Raw genomic sequence first — 20131 nt, forward strand, 5'->3', positions numbered from 1 at the left:
AATAGGTCAATGTAACAGAATACAAAGCCCAGAAGTATACCCACACAAATATAAACTGATCCTTCTCAAAGGATAAAAGGAAATTTAATGGAAAAAGGACAATCTTTTCAACAAATGGTGCTGGAACAACTGGAAATCCATGAACAATAAAAAAATTGATCTAGACACAGACCTTTTACCTTTCACAAAAATTAACTCAAAAGGGATCACACACCTAAACGCAAAACACAAATCCATAATATGTCTAGAAGATAACAAAGGAGAAAATCTAGGTGACCTTGGGTTTGTGGTGATTTTTTAGATACAACACCAAAAGCACAACCTATGAAAGAAAAACTTGATAAATTGAACTTCATTAAAATTAACATTTCTGCTCCACAAAAAATGCTGTTAAGAGAATGAAATGATAAGCCATAGACTTGGCAAAAATATTTGTAAAACATGTAGATATACATATATTATAAAAGATTTGTATCCATAATATACAAAGAACTCTTAAAATTCAACAATTAAGAAAACAATCCAATTAAAACAGGAGCAAAAGTTCTGACCAGACACCTCACCAAGATCTACAGATGGCAGGTAAGTATATAAAAAGATGCTCAACATCATTATCATCAGGGAATGTAAATTAAAGCAATGATGAGATACCACTGCACACCGATTAGAATGGCTAGAATCCAAAACACTGACAGCACCAAATGCTGATGAAGATGTAAAGCAGTGGGAATTCTCACTCACGGCTTGTGAGAATGCAAAATAGTGCAGGCACTTGGAAAGACTGTTTGACAAGTTATTACAAAGCTAAACACAGGCTTACCATACAATCCAGCAGTCATGCTCTTTGGTATTTACCCAGATGAGATGAAACTTAGGTCCACACAAAAACCTGCACTTGAGTGTTTATAGTAGCTTTATTCATAGTGACCCCAAATCGGAAGCAACTAAGATGTCCTTCAATGGGTGAATGGAAAAACTATGGTATATCCAGATAATGAATCTTATTCACTGATGAGGAGAAATGAGCTCTCAAGCCATAAGAAGACATGTAGGAACCTTTAAAGCATATTGCTAAGTAAAGAAGTCAGTCTGAAAAGGCTACATACTGTGATTCCAACTCTTTGACATTCTGGAAAAGCAGAACTATAGAGATCAGTGGTTGCAGGGGTTAAGGGCATGGGAGAAATGAATGAGCAGGTGGAGCACAGGGCATTTGTAGGCTGGTGAACTGACCCTCTATGATGCTATAATGGTGGACACACGATATTACGAATTTGTCAAAACCTATAGAGCTGGACAACACAAGTGACTCCTGACGTCAACTGTAGACTTTAGTTAATAGAAACGTATCAATTTCAGTTCATCAATTGTAACAAATGCCTCGCACTGATGCAAGATGTTAAAAATGGGAGAAACTCTGTGTGGCAGCGGTGGGAGATGGCACGGGGAACTCTGAACTTTCTGTACAATTTTTCTGTAAATCTAAAACTTCTCTAAAAAAATAGTCTATTCATTTAAAAAATATACAAAACATTTTCTAGAGAAATTCTTAAAAGATCGAAATAAATTGAGAGAAATTCCGGATTCATAGGCTGGGAAACAATATTCAGTCTTGGTTACTGTAACTTGTAATAAGTTTTGAAGCCCAGAAGTATGAGTCCTCAACTTTGTTCTTCTTTTTCAAGATTGTTTTGGCCTTCTCAACCCTTCACATAAACATACGAATTTTAGGAACAACTTGTCAATTTCTTAAAAAAAAAAGAAAGGCAGCTGAGACTTTGGTACATTTTGTGTTAAATCTATGGATCCGTTTTGAGAGGATTTGCACTTATATCAAATAGGTGTGTTCTTGTGACTAAACTGGTAACTGGCCCTCGTTTTCCTCATTCCTTGAAAATAAGGTTCTTGGATTAGTAAACATCTGAGAGCATGGATGAAGTCCATTGCCTGTGACCCTGTGTGATGTTCATTCCTGTTCTTTTCCCTGAAGGAACTCTCCATTCCCTCCACGACGCCCCCACTGCGCCCCTGCCCCCTCCCGCCCCGACCTCCCTTGCCCACCTCTGGTTGGCTTCATGCTCCTGCTTATAGACTCTGCAGGAGGAAAAAGGAGAACGCCTTCCCGGATGGTTCCTCCATCTTTCCCTGAATCACCACTGTCACCACGGCACTTCATTGCTATCTTTAATAGCTCACAAGTGGCTCCTTCTGGAACCGATGGTGGAGCAACCCACGGATCAGCCACTGGGATGCTGAGACAGCAGGGCTGGCCTGCGCTGCTGGAGAGCGGAGGGCGCGCTTTGCTTCCAAGACGTGCTAAGTGCCCACTGGCCTGGGATCCGAGATCTGCGCCCGGGTTGCCTTTGGTCCCGCTGTGTGCTGCCAAGTCTCATTTAGACAGCCTGTAGTACAGTTGCTTCTGGCACAAGTGCTGAGAAAAATAAATCAAAGGATTGTCTCAAATACGAGTGAGTCGCTGACCACAATATTTAGAGAGGCCCTAAGTAACCACTGCCCTTAGCCTAGGGCCGTTAGCACGGAAGTCCCTTGGAAGGCCATGACCTCAATTAATGTCTCCCACATTTATTTAGGATCTGGATTGGGTGCATTTACACCGTCCAACAAATGCAGATTGCCCAAGCAAAAGGGAGGTTGGAGCTCTCCAAGGGCATCCTGAGCACAAAGACTTGCTACTCAAGCCTGTTCCAGGGGAGGAAGGTGCGTCTTGGCTGCAGAGCGGCCGGCAGAGCTCTCTCTCAAGCGCGGCGCACGCCAGCTCTGCTCTCAGCACTGTTCATTCAGAGAATTTGCGGGACTACATTTATTCGGAATGTGATTCATTTTTAATTCCGTGGTCAGATGGAGGCTCAGGGAAGAGCATGCTGCTTTCTTGCCTGTAGCTCTGGGGTTGATATCATTGCCAGCTTAATCTCTGGGCACCATTTTAAAGCCTTTCATTCAAGTGGTTCAAGAAGAAGTGATCTAAGATGCTCCTGGGTAGAGGTGACTGTGCAAAAATTCCTTTACTTTTGTAAAAAAAACAAACAGGAAGGCTATTTAAAATTAACCTATTTTAAAGGGTGTTAGTCTAGCTACACTTTCTCTGTTTCAGTGGCTGTGTGATGCCTGTTTCACATGTATTTCTAGGAAATGCAAGGAAATGGAGGGGGCAGGGGAGCAGGGGCCTGAGGCTGGATTTGGAGATAACAGGGCATATGAGGTAACAGCACAGGGGACTTTTAGGAGCATCATATCTCCAGGGCAACCCTTGAGGATGCATGTGGCAAGAAGCTGAACCACCAGGAAGCGAAGGCTCTGGTGTGGCGTGTGGTGATGCTCAGCAATGTCTTAGGGACACGTCCTGGCCACATGGTGCAATGGGCCAGCTGATTGGGTCTGTTTATAAAGAAAGTCACCTCAGTGGGAAATACAAGCCAGTTAACTGAAGGGTTGCTATGAAATGAAGTGCAGAGCCCAGGGTCAGAGGACCTGATTCGGGTCGCACCCAAGCCTCTGTGTCTGAGACTCTGGCATGGGACCCTTTCCACACTGTAATCCCATCGGAAAACAGAGATGAGTCTGACCTGCAGCATCATCGGGAGGGAACTGGGGGAGAAGACACATAGAGAACAGCTCCCCAGCCCACAGAGCTCTCTCAACTTCTCAGAGCTTATCGATCCCTCCAAGGTGATGGAATCAATACCACTAATGTACCACACCCGAACTAATACAACATACCAGCTGGAATTCCGTAAGATCTCATATTCCTATCCAATTAGCAAAACCTTTATTTTTCCTAAGCGATTCAATACTGGCCTGTGGTTGGGTAGCACTCTCGCGCACTCCTAGTGAAATTACAAATTGGTGCCATCTTTCTGAAAAGAGAAAAACAGCAAATTTCTGGACCAGGATATTATGCAGCCTTTAATATCACATTAAAAAATAAATTTGATTGACACAGGGAAATTTTCCTGATATAACGTTAAATTAATCAAGCGTATATAGCACCCTACATACATAGACATCTCTATGTAGGGTCAGCAAACTACAGCCCGTGGGCAAAGCCATCCTGCCACCTGCTTTTGTGAAGTTATATTGGAACACAGCCAGGCTCCTTCACTAAGGGACCGTCTGTTGCAAGAACAGAGCTGAGCAATGGTCACAGAGACCTGCAAGCCTAAAGTAGTTACTCTCTCCCACCATAAAAGAAGTTTTCAGACTCTTGATCTACATAATACAAAGAATACAAGGAAATATAACACAAAGAAAAAGACTTCAAAATACTGCTGGTTGTTGACAACTGTTTGAGTGTGTAGTACCCTCATAACACACACATTTTTAATATTGTGTGCTGGTGGGGCATACATGTAGGGTACCCAGGAAATTCAAATGTTTGAAGATCTGCAAAAAGAGAGGTAGAGGGATGCAATGCAGAGACCCTGCATGAGGTCCAGGAAAAGCCTTTGCTGGGGGCTGGTCATCAGCAACGTCCATGAATGTGGTTACTGTCCAGCGTCTGGATGACAAGGTGGGGAGGAAATGGAAGCCATAGATATAGGGTGCTGGACCACCAGGTCTGTGAAAAACAGAAAATGTAATCACAAGAAACAGATGTGTCAAGCTCACGTTTGCCTCCGGGGAGAGGAAACTGGGCAGGGTTTGAAGGCATCACAGTGAAGAGCTCTGGGGTGGGGTCACAGCGTGCGCCCTGGCTGAAACCTGCAGAAACCAGCAGAAGGGGTGAAATCCCCTTTCTAACTAGAAATCTGCTTTCCTCTAAATCTACTTGTGCTCTCTCATACCTCAGATTTATTTCTGGCAATATCTTCTGTTTCTTTCATTCCCTTAAAAACATCAATTTTTTTTCTTAAAAGCCTATATTTCTTGGTAAACAGACCAGGGATCATTTATTTTGCTTGCCAAAAGTGAGTCCTTCTCAGATGGGAAGGATGAAACAACCCCAAACAACTGGGCTGTTCAGAAAAGGAAGCCATTATATAAGGGCATGGCGTGAATTGTTTCAGGACGTGAAAATATACACTTTAATTTCACAAGTTAGTAATTAGTACAGTAGGATAAACTCATAATCCAAAACAATAATCTTTATTACCAAAATAGAGATTAAACACAATTAAAATGAACAATATTACCGGCCATAATTGCTAATCAATTAGCTGAGAAGCTATATTACTGTAATCTTCCTAGTCCCCAATTTGCCCTTCCTATATTTTTCTACTTTTTATAACAGAAGATGGAGAATGGTTAAAAAGACCCGTCTACAAAGCCCTTCATTCATTATAGTCGGGGTATCCGGCCACCTCATCTTCTACGGGAGTGTTTTCAACCACGAGGTGCATGGGATCTTGTCCCCCAGTTGTGAAGGTCAATGTCGCCTCTATCTGGCATTTTCCAGCTGTATCTAGTCCATCATGCTCATTAGCAAACCCATTCAGTGGCATCTATTTCCCCAACCGCCCTTACATTTTCCTGCTCAAAACAATCACAATGTGAAAGAACCACGTCCAAGGCACACGGGCTCGGTCGGCCTCGCTCGCATAAAAACCAGACCATGTGAAGCGACAGAGCTCGAGGATAAGGATTGACCTTCACCACCGGAGACAAACTGTAGGGAACATCAACCCAACCCGATGCCCAGTTCACCGAGAATCCAAAATGACATACTGAGCTTGTTTTGAGCATTACATGTCTCTGAATTTTAAAATAACTTCAACCACCTATAGGAAGAATGTTTTAAAATCAAACTTCATTGCTTTCCTGATTTTTTACAAAAGTGTGACTAAAAATTCCTGCAGGCTCTGCCCTGGCTCTGCCTGTGGGAGGGACGGAGCTCTGAGCAGTTAGATGCAACTGCTGCATTATCCGCCCCAGCCCATGGGGGCTGACTGGCCATGAAGTCTAGTGAGTGCAAAGGCCCCCTTGGGGAAGAGAGGTCCCTGCTGCAGGAGGAGTCACTGTGGGAGCGGGAGGTGTGGGTGCAGATGGCTTCAGAGAGCCCTTCCCAATGAATGACCCTCTGCAGGTCATTGACTGCCGGGCTGCAGGCGGGACAAAAGCAGGCAGAGCTCACTGGTCATCTGGCACCTCTTCTACCCTATTCTCCTCTTGCTCCGATGGAAAACACATTCAAGTGTGGGCAGTTTGCTTCCTTAGGTCAGCAGCTCAGGTATGACCCCTGGGTCCTCCATCCCTGGCAGCGAAGGCCTGCTCTTCCCTGCTCCTGACAGCTGCACAGGTGGGCAGCCCTGGGGGCCAAACCTGGGCCCTGGCCTCGGCAAGACCAACCAGGGGACAAATGTCACAGATGCTGGCTGCCCTCAGTTGGGCTGATGAGCAGCCTGTCTGTCTGTCTGTCTTTGCTGGCTTGTTCACCACATTTGTGCACAGATTTTGGACAAGGTTTCCACATAAGGAAGTTGCCCCAGTTTTTCATTGCGTTCTCCAACTCCTCCTACCCCCAGAAAAGCCCCAAGAGGACAAATCAGTCTCCAGGGAAGTCCCCAAAGACCTCTAATTGCTCCCTGTGTGAATTTCAGGGTCGAGGAGATGCACCGTGCTCTGAGAAGCCCTGTGAGTTACAAAGGAGAAACTGAGGCTCAGAAAAGGGGCTTCCCAAGAAAACACAGGAGGTTTGTAGAAAGACGAGGCCCTCGCTTCTTCCAGGTCTCCCTGCCCACTCCTCCTGCCCCGTGCACTCCCCTGCACCCCGCTCCTGAGCATGCTCAGAACCAAGGGGTCTGCAGCTCCTGTGGCTGCAGCGATGACAGGCCCTGCCCACCCACCTGTGGCTTCCCGTCCTGTGTGTTTGAATCCCACTGTTAGCCAAGACTGGCCCCGGGACAGCCTCTCTGCCCCCACATAGCAGCTCAGGGGCCCCAACGGAGCCTTCAGGGAGCACCTCTTGGAACAACCTCCACCCCAACCTGGACCCACACCGAAAGAAAAGGAGAGGTTTGTGTGAAGGGGTGGAGGGGAATGCTAGCAGGCTGAACTCGCATTGAGCAAATCCTGACGACTGGCAGTTCCTTTAATTTGGAGGGAAAAGACCCCCACTGGTATTCCGATCTAAATCAAACCAGAAAACTCACTCTCGATGTCCCAGAGTCTTCCTCGCTCTAAGGCTGGAGGGACACCGTATCCGCTGACTGCCTAGGACACCGCCCAGGAATACAGGCACTCAGACTAAAGTTAACGCTGTGTTCTCATCAGCTCCCGTGCAGACGGCTTTGGAAAACCAGCTCCTTTGAAGCTCTGAACTTCGTCTCTGCAGGGACGTCCCATCAAGCACCTACTTTCAGTCTGGGCTTTGGATGCCCAACACTGGGTGTCACCATTCCCCTAAGGAGAAGGAAGCAGAACAATTCTTTTAAGGACAAACAAATACCTGAGGACTTCGAAGGCCCGGGAAGGTTGGCAGGACCTCGTAGGACAGGACACGGAATGACCAGCGGCAGTGTGTCTTTTGAATTTGACCCTCCGCCAAGTCTCCTGGGTTCTCAATATCTGACATCCAGCTCTCTTTGGCTGAACTTTGGGAAAAGCGAGGGGCGGGGGACCTGCAGAACGAAGGGCACGGTCTTGACCTTGGACAGTCCTAACTCGACCTCAATGACCTGCAAGACAATGACCTTGATTTCCTAGGCTCCCCTAAACCAAGGGCTCCCCCCCCACCTTCTCTTCGCACCCCACCAGACATGCTTCTTGCAGAACCCGGTGAAGGTAGGAGCAAGGAGAAGAGGAGAGAGAAAGAGGATTTAAAACTTTGCTCATAGATATCCTTCCAGCGGCGTTCCCTGCGGCTGCCTTTGTTTGTTCTGACAATGGATCTTATCTTGGGTGAGGACTGTGTTCAGGGCTATTATTACCCCGTATAAAAGGCTCGCAGGCTTTCTTCCCACTTGTTCCACGGCACCGGAGTGGCACAGCGAATTTAATCGAAGAACCAGCTCCAGGGAGAGTCTTCGGAGACGCTCTCCTTTCTCCTAATGCTGTTATCTCCCCTTCCTTGTGTTGGGGAGGCATAAAAATCACAAAAAAGTCATTCTGAGCATATTCTTCCTGATAATTATTGTCAGACCTGGAGATAAGCAGCCTACGTGATGTAATGTGTGTTAGACGGCCCCCGAATGCAAATCCTGCCGCAGCCGCGACCCAGACAATAGTCGCCAACATCACTGGGGCCTCTGCATTTTGCCACAGACAAGAGAGCGCTTTGATTTTTTGTGTTTTGATAAGGCACAATCTGGGGGCCTTTATCTCGACTGTTATATTTAAAGATGACATTCTAGCCCTGCCGGCTCGCCTATTGTTTTGACCCTGATCACCGCCAAATGTTGTTGTTTAGTCAAACTCAGCAGCTTAATGAAAGGCCTGCTCCCAATTTAAGGAAAATTATTTAAATGCAGAGTATCCTATACACTGTGGTTTCAAAAAGAACTAGGTGGTTAATCAAAAGTTAATTGTATAATTCTCATGCAGATTAGGGCCTCTTGCAAATGAATCCCAGGTTGTGATTATTAAAAAAAAAGGAGAGTGCTGGAGCAATGCACAGGGGCCCGCAGCCTGGTAAACAATCAGGCCCGGTTTAATTTGTGGTAAACAAAGTGATGATACACCAGGGGTCTCCAAAGGAGAAAAAAAGGTGAAAATAAATTAAAGCACAACATACAGATATGATCTTTTTGTTTGAGGCCATCTTTCAAAAACATAAGCTAAATGAATAAAAAGCAACCCATTAATATTTACCGGAAGCCGAGAACTACACAGAGACTACCAAGTCCGTAATTACACTGCAATTCTAGGAGGGGGCTTGGGGCAGCAGATGGCCATTCTCCTCTGTCACCGTGACTCCGGTCGCTGCTCCCTCCTTGCAGAAGGTGACACAATGCCTGTTCCCCTTGCTGAGGTCCGGAGGCAGCACACCTGACTGCCTGGCTTTGTCTTCCAAGAGCATGTCAAACACCTGCCCTGCCTAGGGGATGGCGGGGTGTGAATAACCTGCATGCCTTCAGAAATTAGCAGCAGGAACCCAGTCCAGGCTCCCAGGAGAGGTGGGGGTGTTTGCAAGCAGGCTAAATAAAATCCCGATAGAATGTGGTTTCTGATCAAGAAAAAGTAGAGAAGTGACGTGATCACCTTCCCTTTATCCTCGACAACCAGCTGCTCGCACCATCCGGCCTGGTGGAGCCCGGGCCCTGGCCTAGCTGGGATGACTGCCGGCCTGGTCTTGCCTCACCCAGAGGAGAGCACAGTCCAGGGAGAAGCCATAGGCCGCCACCCCAATTCTGTTCTCAGCAGAATGAGCACTGTTTCTCTGGGGAAGGTGAGCCCCGGGCATCTCTGCTAGTTATCACCCGGGGGTCCTGTAGGGTCGGGTGGGACCCCCGCTCTCCAGGCGATGGTGAGAGTTCAGGCCACCACGCCCTTTTCTTTCCCTCCAGTGCTCTAATACAGCAGGAGGCCATGACAGAGTCCAGGAGCAGGCTGGAGGCATTCTTTGCCAAGCTGAGTTGTAGAAATCAGCGGTACATCGGTACCTTCCGGTAGTTCCCCAACATGCTGCATCAGTGCTGAGGTTTCCTGGCTCCCAAGTTCTGGCTGAATTTAAAAAGACTGAATAAGTCCTCCCGCTCTCCCACCCATCAACCACGCTCCTGCTTGGAGGAAATGACTGAAAACAACATGTGGAGCAAAGGCCCCAGCAGATGAAGGCTCAGTCCAGCCAGCTCACTCTGCAGCCCTCCCGGGAACCGCTCCCATCCAGCCCCTCTGCCCGCACAGTTGGCCCAACCACAGCATCACCACTTCCAGGGCAGGAATCTCCTGTTTCTACAATGGGCACAGAAAGTAGGCCAAGAGCTGACCAATTACTGAGAAACCTCGTATCTCCGTGGCCAGCCACACGAATCTCTCTCAGCAGCGGGCAGCTGCCACCTCTGAATCTTTAGTGCTGATCTTAGCTTCCTGGGGCTGCTCTAACAAAGGCCACAAACAGGGGAGGCCACTTAAAACAACAGATATTTATTGTCTCACAGTTCTGGAGGCCAGAAGGCCGAAACCCAGGTGTCAGCAGGGCCGGGCTCTCTCTGAAGGCTCCAGTGAAGAATCCTTCCTTGCCTCTTGCAGCTCCCGGTGGCTCCCGGTGCTCCTTGGCTCGCAGCCATGTCTCTCCAGTCTCTGCCATCTCCTTGTGTCTTTGGGGGGATGGGAGACACAAATCAACCTAGCAGAACTCTAGCTTGAATGCACCCTCTTTCATCACTCACCTGACTGCCATCTCACACCCCTCCAGTTATGTGCTCCATCTTTGCCTGCAAAAAGCTCCAGAAGAAGGCCCTTCCTGGCTCCAGACGGAACTCCACCCACACAAAGGAGGATGGCAGCCAGTGCTGGGGCAAAGGGACTAGATGGGGAAATATGAGAACAATTCCTCTAAGATGCTGGTCCTCAGAGGGACAGCCTCATCACCCTGTGTGACAGACCAGACCCTTCCAGACAAACCAGACCACCGACACCTGTGAGATGAAGCCTTCTCCATGCCAAGGTCCCCCTGACCTCGCTCCAAGCCACCTCTGAGTTTCCCGACAGCCTCCTGTGCACCATCTAGTGGCCCTTTCTGGAACCACACCTCATTACTTAACTGTGGCGGCTGAATTAACTCCCATTCACCCTCGGCCAGGTGAAATATGCGGCCACCTCTGGAATAAGGCAAAAAGTAACCCGCAAGCTGACTTTCCAAACGAGGCACCCTGTTCCTCTCAGGCACTATTACACAGCTGTTAATTCGTGCAGAGCAAATCACAGCATCTTAATAACAAACAGAGAAGAGTCGGGGCTCGTAAATGGGATTGTAAAAGGTAAAATCACGGGGCAGTGCCCCAGTTTTATTCTTCAGGACTTTCGCACTCAATCACACCACTGCAGCTACCTCATAAATCTTAATAAATACTACGTTAGAGAGAAACCTTTGAAACTAAATTGTCCAGTAATACACATTTTCCAATCAAAACACATGGGAGTTTTTAAATATTTACCACACATAAATAAAATGCTATCTATCTGATGCTTTTTATCACCTACACGTACTACATATCTATTGACACCCAATGTTGATATTGATGTGTAAATAATAATATTAAGCACAGAAATATAATGCTTCTAGCAAGGTCTAATCACCCGGCTTGGGTCCCTTGGAAAGACACATTTCTTGGGGTCCCTTTTGAAGATGGGATGTTTGGCTCCGGGCCGTCTCCCTCCAACAGGCCATGAGTCACCTGCCTCCCTGGCCATGAGGGAACAGGGACTGAAGAATGCTCCGGAACAGGGACAAGTAGCACCGAGCACGTGGAGGGAGCCCACTGCCCCCACAGGCCTGGGAGACAGGGAAGTGGAGGTGAGTGGGGGTGGAGGGATTCCACCTCCTGCGACCACAAGCAGAGCTCGGGCCACACACGGGCTCCTCCCCAAGGCTGTCTTGTCCACACTAAGCCAGCCAGTGGTCACTTAAGGCGAGCAGAATTAGAAGAGGGAAGGCGAGAACAACTCTGTGTTTTCCTGAGGTCACTTGACAGGGCGAGGGGAGCAGGGAGCTGAGGTTCACACTCGGAGCCCGCGCTGCGGCCCCGCATTCGCTCCCTGATGCTCCAGGACCTGTAGAGTGGACGCGGGGCCCTGGAGGTGCTGGGCATCCTCGGCCAGGCCTGCGCTGGGCGTCTGCGCTGTGTGCTTGGGGAATGGAACCCGGAAGAAGGGATTTGCTCTAGAAGAGGTTGGTGGGTCCACACCCAGTGCCCGGCCCGCCTCATTCTCACGGCCCCACAGACTCTAAGGCAGGTGGGAAAAACCCGGTGACTCCCCAGCCTGAGCGCACGGAAGGCGGCTGCGCGCCCTCTGGTGGCCGGTCCTGGAGCTACACAGTCCACGCGTCTGGACCAGATTTCTTCACACCCATCAATCAAAAGGAACAAGGTCAGATGGAATATATTTTTAAATGTCTCTTCTGGGTTACTATGGGAACTGGAGAAATCGTTAAACCCAAAGTACAATTAAGCTGCTCATTGTCCACATTAATTTGGGAAGGAAAACAACTTCATTTTTGCTTTTTCACACTCCAGCTTCCTGCTACATACTTTCAGGGTTTCAAAAAGCCGTTCCTCTTTCCTCCAGCTGGAAGTCGCAGTAGGTTTCTGTGGGAGCACGGGGACCAGAGCGGCCAGTCCCGGGCAGCTATGGATGTGATACACTGTTGTGAAGAAAGAAGCCTGCCTGCTCCCTGCTCATTCCCCCTAATATTTATGGAGCAGTTATATCTGAGGGAAGTTTTCCAGAGTCTGGCTGCCCTGCTCCAGTCCTGTTGACCATCTACTCACCTTGGGACTTCGGGCAAAATGCTCCGCCCCTCTCTGCTCAATTCTTCCATCTGCAGAAGGGTGTCCCGTGACAGGACTGTCAGGAGAATTGAATGAGACAGTAGATGAAAGGCACTTTTTAAAATAAATTTTTATTTAGAATTGTTTTAGTTTTACAGAAAAATCACACAGATAGTATAGAGCATACCTCTCCACCTCATTTCCCCTACTGTTAACATTTAACATCGCTGTGGTACATTTGGCCCAACTAGTAAACCAATATTAATACAATATTGTTAACTGAAGTCCATACTCTGTTCAGGTCCCCTTAATTTTCCTGGTGTCCTCTTTCTGTCCCAGGGTCCCATCTAGGATACCACACTACGTGTAGTTGTCCTATCTCCTTGGGCTCCTCTGGACCATGACAGTTTCTCAGATTGCCCTTATTTTGGTGACCTTGACAGTTTTGAGAAGTACTGGTCAGGCATTTTGTGAAATGTCTCTCAATTTGATTTTGTCTGCTGTTTTTCTAATTATTAGCTCGTGGATATGAGTTTTGGGGAGAACCACAGAGGCAAAGTACCATTCTCATCACATCATTTCAAGGGTTCATAGTATTAACAGGATTTACGACTGTTGATCTTGATTTTGACCTGGCTGAGGTTGTGCTTGTCAGGTTTCTCCACGGAAGAGTTACTCTCCCTCCTTTCCATTCTGTAGTCTTGGAAGGAAGTCACTGCGCGCAGCCCATAGTTTTGGAGTGGGGTGTTCGAATCCACCTCCTTGAGGGCAGAGTATCTACATAAATTATTTGGAATTTTTCTGCAAGGGAGATTTGTCTTTTCTTCCACATTTATTTATTTATTCAATCATTTATTTATATCAGTATAGACTCACGGCTATTTATTTTCTATTTTGAGTCATTATCCAATGCGTTATGTTTTGCTCAAATTCTTCCAGTTTTGGCCACTGGCATCTCCTTCAGTTGGTTCCTGCGCCCCTTTAACATATCCTGATCACTTTGCCTTTTGAGCACATTCTTCTTCCTGGCATGACCAGATGCTCCAGGCTCCTCTTGCATGTTTCCCACCCAGTCCTAGAATCATTCATCACTCCAAGAAGCCCTGGTTCCCCTTATTGGAGAAGGGCCCGTAACCAAGATCTGGCTAATGTACAGCGTGGTGAGTATACTTATCAATACTATATTATCTACTTGAAAGTTGTGAAGACAGTAGATCGTAAATCTTAGCACCACACACACACATAAAATGGTAATTATGCAGGGCAATAGAGGTGTTAATAACCTTACTGTGGAAATCATTGTGTAATATATACATGTATCAAATCAGCACACTGTACACCTTAAACTTATGTATGTTGTATGTCAATAATATCTCAATAAAGCCGGGGAATATAATCAATTAATTAATTTAATTTTTAAAAAAGAAAACAACGTCTGGGCACAGAGCTAATGGGTGTGGCAGGAGGAGTTTTGGAGAAACAAAAGGGTCACTCCTGACCAGCCTGTAGGCAATGGCTTCGAGAGGCACTCCAAAAAATCTGACACACCTACGTGCTCAATAATTATTGGTTATTAATACCATTATAACATAGCCGACATGGTGCTCAGGGCAGGGGATAAACCAGCCCATGGTGGACTCAGCCTGGGGGCAAAGACGCATTGGTGAAAAGTTATGCTGCCCTGTGAGAAGGGCTCTTATGGCTACCCCAGGTGGTAAGGGGTCCCAGAAAGCAGCGTTAAAAAGAACGCTCCAGAGGACTGTGTATGGTCAACTATCGTCTGCTGTATTGTTAAGCGTAAAAGGCAAACTAAACTACGGCATGAACTGTGTGGTCCCGCCTCTGTTATATGAGTGTGTGTGTGTACATATACACATTACAGCAGAGAATTTGCATCTATAGCATATTTTGTAGAATTAACTTGCATAGTTGGAATGACATGCACCATGATATGTGCTGGCGTTCTCTCTGAGCGGTCATGTTACAGATCATTTATATTTATTCTTACTTGCGCTTATCTAAATTTCAGGTGCACCCTGACTGAGTCTGCCCTTGAACCCATGCACCAACACCTGCTTCCCAACTGAGGCTTCTCTGTTGTGTGCCTTTTGTGCATGTACCAGACAAATGCATGTGCAAGTTGGCATTCCATAAGGAGAAACTTGGACCAATGGGTGATGGGAGCTGTTGAGTAAATGCTCCCTGTTTCTCCCATGCAACCCCATGGACAATCCTGAGACACATTTCATACTTCTTATTAGACAATCCAAAAAAAAAAAAACTCTGTTCTATGAATAATTAAAATGCACTAAAATTTAGGTAATACTAATGATAAACCTATCTAAAAATAAATTTTATTGATTTTAGGTTTTTTAAATTCTGAAATTTAATGTCATTTTTCTTTCACAATTTTGCACAATAATAATTTCCATATTGTATTAATATTTCATTTAAAATAGTTTCAAATTCTATCTGGTACCTTTTTGTTTAAGTTTTTTCCAGATAATACTCCATAATAGATTAGATAGAATGATTTTTCATTTATAAAATATTACCCTAGAACCAAGGCCCCACTTGCTGCCTGAAAGTTTTTTAGATGCTTAGATTAGCTCTGACTTTTCTTTGTGATAAGGGTGAAAATGTGCTATTTGGGGAGCTGCTCCTGCCCTCATCATTTGCTTTTACATGCAGCTGCATGTTAAATGAGTTTTAAAACCAATTTCAATCAAAACCATCCTTCTCTGTAATGACTAGGAATAAAAAATAGAAATATTGGAATAAATAAATAAATAAATAAATAAATAAATATCCTAAAATAAATTCATGACTAGGTTTAACAATTTTAAAAGAAAGTTTGGGAGCTAAGAGAAGAAAGGAGCTGATTTGTCTCAGGATGTGCGGGAGGCACCTTCTGAAATGGCAGCACGACGGTGGGTGTGTGGCGGGTGGGAGGGGAGCTTGGGCACCTGCAGGCGGTGCCTCCCTGGGAGCCGGCCACACCCTGCGCTGCTCCCCAACCTGGCAGCTGCCTGCCCTGCCCTGCTGAGTGGTGGGGCCGGCATCTTTAGGGGTGACAGACACATGGGGGCGTGCTGACGCCTCAGGGGGCATTCCTGCTGTCTGATCACTGCTATGTGCAGGGCACAGGGTTGGCGCTCAATACACATCGTTAAGTCAATTTGTTTGAGAGCCAATAACATGCTGGTACTTACAATGTCAGAGTCAGAAATGTAAATTTTGCTTTGAGGCCCAAGGGTCGTTCTCAATCATGTTTCCCTTACAATCTGCTGAATGGAGTTCTCTGTCTTTTCAGCTCCCCTGCAGCTCTCTGTCAGCTCCATTCCTGGAATTCTAGGGGCTCTGGGGGCACCAGACTTGGGGGCAAGAGCAATACCTGAGCCCAGGGAGGGATTGGGATGGGCACCCGTCTGGGGCGGGGAGGTCCAAGCCTGCGAGATGGGCGTCTGCAGGGCACCCAGCCCAGAGGAGGGCTGTAGATAGACCCCCTTTGACCCACATGAGGTCAAAGGACAGCTGTGGGGGACACGCAGGATGAGCACCCCGAGCGTGAGGAATGCACGCCAGGCACTCTCTTCTTTGCAGGGTATTTTGGTGTGAACAGCGACAACATTTCGGATTCCTGCTTTCACTCCCCTCCTTGTCCTCTCACCTTGTTTCTCTGGATTCCACAGGGAATCTTTTACGCCCCAAGGTCGAGTCTCGCACAGCACTGTGACCGCTGAAGTTCACCTGGCTGAATCCAAGATGCACGGAAAGGAGAGCCACTGGCCGGGTTAGAAGTGCAGCGTGGGTTCCAGAGCCTGCCTCCGAGCCCCGTCCCAGAATGCCTGGATCACCTTCCACTTGCTGCCAGACCCGTCGCCTTCCTAAACCCTTCATTAAGTTGTAGGAGCGAAGTATAATTTATTTTACGTTTGTTATGTTTACTTTTTCTCATTCGGAAAGATATGAACGCTTATGTTCCTGGCAGAGGATTTAGTTCATGCTTGTGATTTGCTCCCTCGTTTTGCTTGTTGTTCTTGAGATATAGAAGTTTTTAAAATTTTTATAGCTAAATTTATTGAGCTTTTTCTTTACAATTTCCTTTATTGCATAGAAAGTCAACTTTCTCTTAGGAAAAATATGATAAAGTTAGATTCCCTCCCTCACACCATACACATAAATTCATTCTAGGGGATTAATAATCTGTTTTTAAAAAACTAATAAATGTATACAAAAAAATACAGGGAAACATTTATGTTGTCTTGGGATGGAGAAGCTCCTCTCAAAATAAATAAAAATTCATAAAGAAAAGCATGATAGATGTGACCACATAAACTTCTAAATGGTTAAAGGCACTCTACCTACAGATATTATCAACACTGAGTTAATATCTATTCTGCATAAAGCATCTTTACGAATCAATTCAAGAGATAAAAGTGAGTAAAGAATATAGACAGACAATCCATAGAAGAAATTTAACTGGCCAGAAATTTTCAATAATACAAGTTAATCAGAAAAAAATACAATTTAAAACAAAAATGTGATGGCATTTTTTTCCTCTATCAGTTGGCAAAAAAAATTGAAGCTATCTTTTGTTGGCAACAGTATGAAGGAACAGATACATTCCTGTAACATTGGTGGGAATACAACAAAAAAATCTCTTTACAGGAATTTGCAATAGCTATTAATATTTTCAGTGCACACATCTTTTACCCCAGCAATTACACAACTGGAAATGTACCCTTATAGAAATATTCATATATTGCATAAAAATATGTAATAAGATGCCTACTGCAGCACTTCTTGTAGTTGAAAAAACACGGAAATAACATAAATGTGCATTTTGGGCAGATCTGCAAATAATCTGTAATACTACATAATAATCTGTATAAGTACTACATAACACTAACAATACTATATGAATAATCTATAATACTACATGCTATGGAATGTTCTGTCATTAGTAAAAGGGATAAAGGATGTCATACATGCTCAAAAAGGAAAGGTATTCACAATGAGTTGTTATGTGGAGGAAAAGTAAGTTGTTGGATAACATATATGATTGTGTTAGACTTTTAAAAAAAATACCTTGTATCTGTACTTTGTTTTCTTCTTTCTTGTTAATGAAAGTTGTAAGGCTATGAATTTACCTCTGCTTTCTACTTTAGCAGAAACCAACATTTTTTCCAGCTTTACTGAGATATAATTGACAAATAATATTGCAAAGGTTTAAGACATACAACATGTTGATTTGATACTCTTATATATTGCAACATGTTAGTGTTCACCAACACCTCCACCTTGTCACGTAAGTACCATTTTCTTCATTGTGGTGAGAACATTTAAGATCCACTCTCTTAGCAACTTTCAAACGTATAATACAATATTATTAACTATAATCACCAAGGTGTACATTAGATTCCCAGAACTTACTCATCTAATAACTGAAAGTTTGTACCCTTTGACAAACATCTCCCCATTTCCCGCACCCCCCACCTCTGCCAACCTCCATCTACTCGCTGAGAAACCAACATAGTTTTGATGCCTAAGATTCTCATTTCAATTATTTTCCATGTTTAGTTGTATTTTATTCTCTCTTTGAAAATTTGAGAAAGTGACTTTGTAATGTTCAGACTGGTACGCTGGAACATTTTATGGTTTGTCCAGACACATATTCGCAGTTCTTAGTTTTATTGAATCGTAATGAAAGAATGTGGCCTGGTCAATTTCTACTTCTGGGAACTTTGTGAGATTTTCTTTGAGGGCTGGTGGACAATATTGTGTGTGTTTGATGAATACTTGAAAACATTATGCATTCTCTGTAAATTGCATGAACACCCGTATCATTGCATCCTTATTAATTACATTATTTGAATCCTCTACATCTTACTTCATTTCTTTCCTGCAAACATTTTCCTTGGGCGACTGAGCCACCCAGAACGCAGTGGGCCTGCCTCTTCCTTTCCCTCGAATCCTGCCTGTGTTGGGAGGACCTGTTTGCAGGGAGGGAGGGACCTGGCAGCAAGTAGAGATGCTTCCAGATCAGAAGCTCTCTGGACACCCCTGGGGAGGGTCTCGTGCTTTGTGATCAGCGAGATTCTGTGCTCTGCAGCTGGGTGCTGACAGCATGGGGACAGGGCACTTTCTTCCCTTCCATGAGGAGTACCTAGTACCTGGTGTGAAGTGTAGGGACATGTTTCTCAGCCCATCCACACCCTGTGCTAGGGGAAGCACCTGCAGAAATTATCATCAATCAGAGTGGCAAAGATTAAAAAGTATGGCAACACATTCTGTTGGGGAAACTGTAGGAAAAGAGATGCTCTTGTACGTTGATGGTGGGAATGCAAATTAGCAAAACCCTTTTGGAGGGGAAAGTTGGCAATAGCTTAAAAAAACTCCATATGTGTTTACATTTTGCTCCAGCAATCCAGCTTCTGGGATCTGCCCTAAAGATATACCTCCAACAATATGAAAAGAGAGATACACAATGCTATTTAGGGCAGTATTGAGCTGAAAAATACTGGAAACATTTTGATGGCCATACATAAGAGAGTGGGCAAAGAAACTATGGCACGTCCACGCAACAGCGTGCTGTGCAGGTGTCAAAGGAGGAAGCGCCTCGTGACGTGATGTTCAGGATCTGGAGTCAAGTGAAAAAGAAAAGTGCAAATAAAAGTATATCTATGCTTTTGTGTAAGAAAAGGGGAAACATAAAAAATACCTGTATCTACTCGTTTGTGCAAAAATAAACACAGGAAAGATAAACTAGTACCTACAAGGGGAAGCAGGTGAAAAGGTTGAAAGGATGAGGGATGGGGACAGTGGAAGGGAAGGGGAGAGGGACACCTCTGGAGAATAATATGTGTATAGTTCTGGCTTTTAGAGCATGCTGATCCACATACTCAAAAAAATTAACAAAAAAGAAAGAAACCAAAAAGGTATATGAACAGAAACAAAGGAACCTAAATATATTTCAAGCAAACAACGTAAGCATACTGAAGAAAGAAAAAGAGGAATTGACTCAAGTAACTTTTGAACATGGCATCGTGTTCACACTTCAGCTCTTCAGGCTAAAAACAAACCAAAAGAGCCATGAAAAAACATTGGGGTCTCATTAGTTGATTTGTTTTTCACAGTGGTATGGTTTAGCAATTCTAAAACTATTTTATGTATATTGTAGGACTGAGTAAAAAGTAAACATATTGTGAATAAGGAGAGTCAGGTTTTTCATTGTTGGCAAAAGGAGTTACAAAAGTGGAAAGGAGGAAGGTTAGAATGAACCCCACGGGGTTGGATTGGAATTGGAGGTATCGGTATGGATGGATAGATATGTCGACAGACCGACAAACAGACAGACAAATAGATATGCGTGTGCGCACACACACACACATTTCCACTTCTGTCTGCTCATGAGAGAGTCTAGAAGAAAACAGCTGCAATGGGCGCACCCAGAGCTCAGGTCTTGGTTTCTAAATACCATTCACCAATAAAAGGAACCAGAGCTTCTTGGAGAAATGACTGGTTTTCAAGCTGGTGCAGAGAAAGGACAAAATGAACCTGGAATACCACGTTGCACCAGAAATTAAAGAAGTCTTCAAAGAATGGTGGGGGCGTGTCAAAAGGACACAGGAGCCAGCTCCCAACGGCCCAATCTAGGACAATTTGAGCGTCAAATAGGGATAGTAACGGATTATAGCCCATAGATTAAAATAAGAATCCATGAGTCCATACAGATGTAGATA

The sequence above is a fragment of the Equus caballus genome, chromosome 1, assembly GCF_041296265.1.
Source record: "Equus caballus isolate H_3958 breed thoroughbred chromosome 1, TB-T2T, whole genome shotgun sequence".
NCBI classification, from domain to species: Eukaryota; Metazoa; Chordata; class Mammalia; order Perissodactyla; family Equidae; genus Equus; species Equus caballus.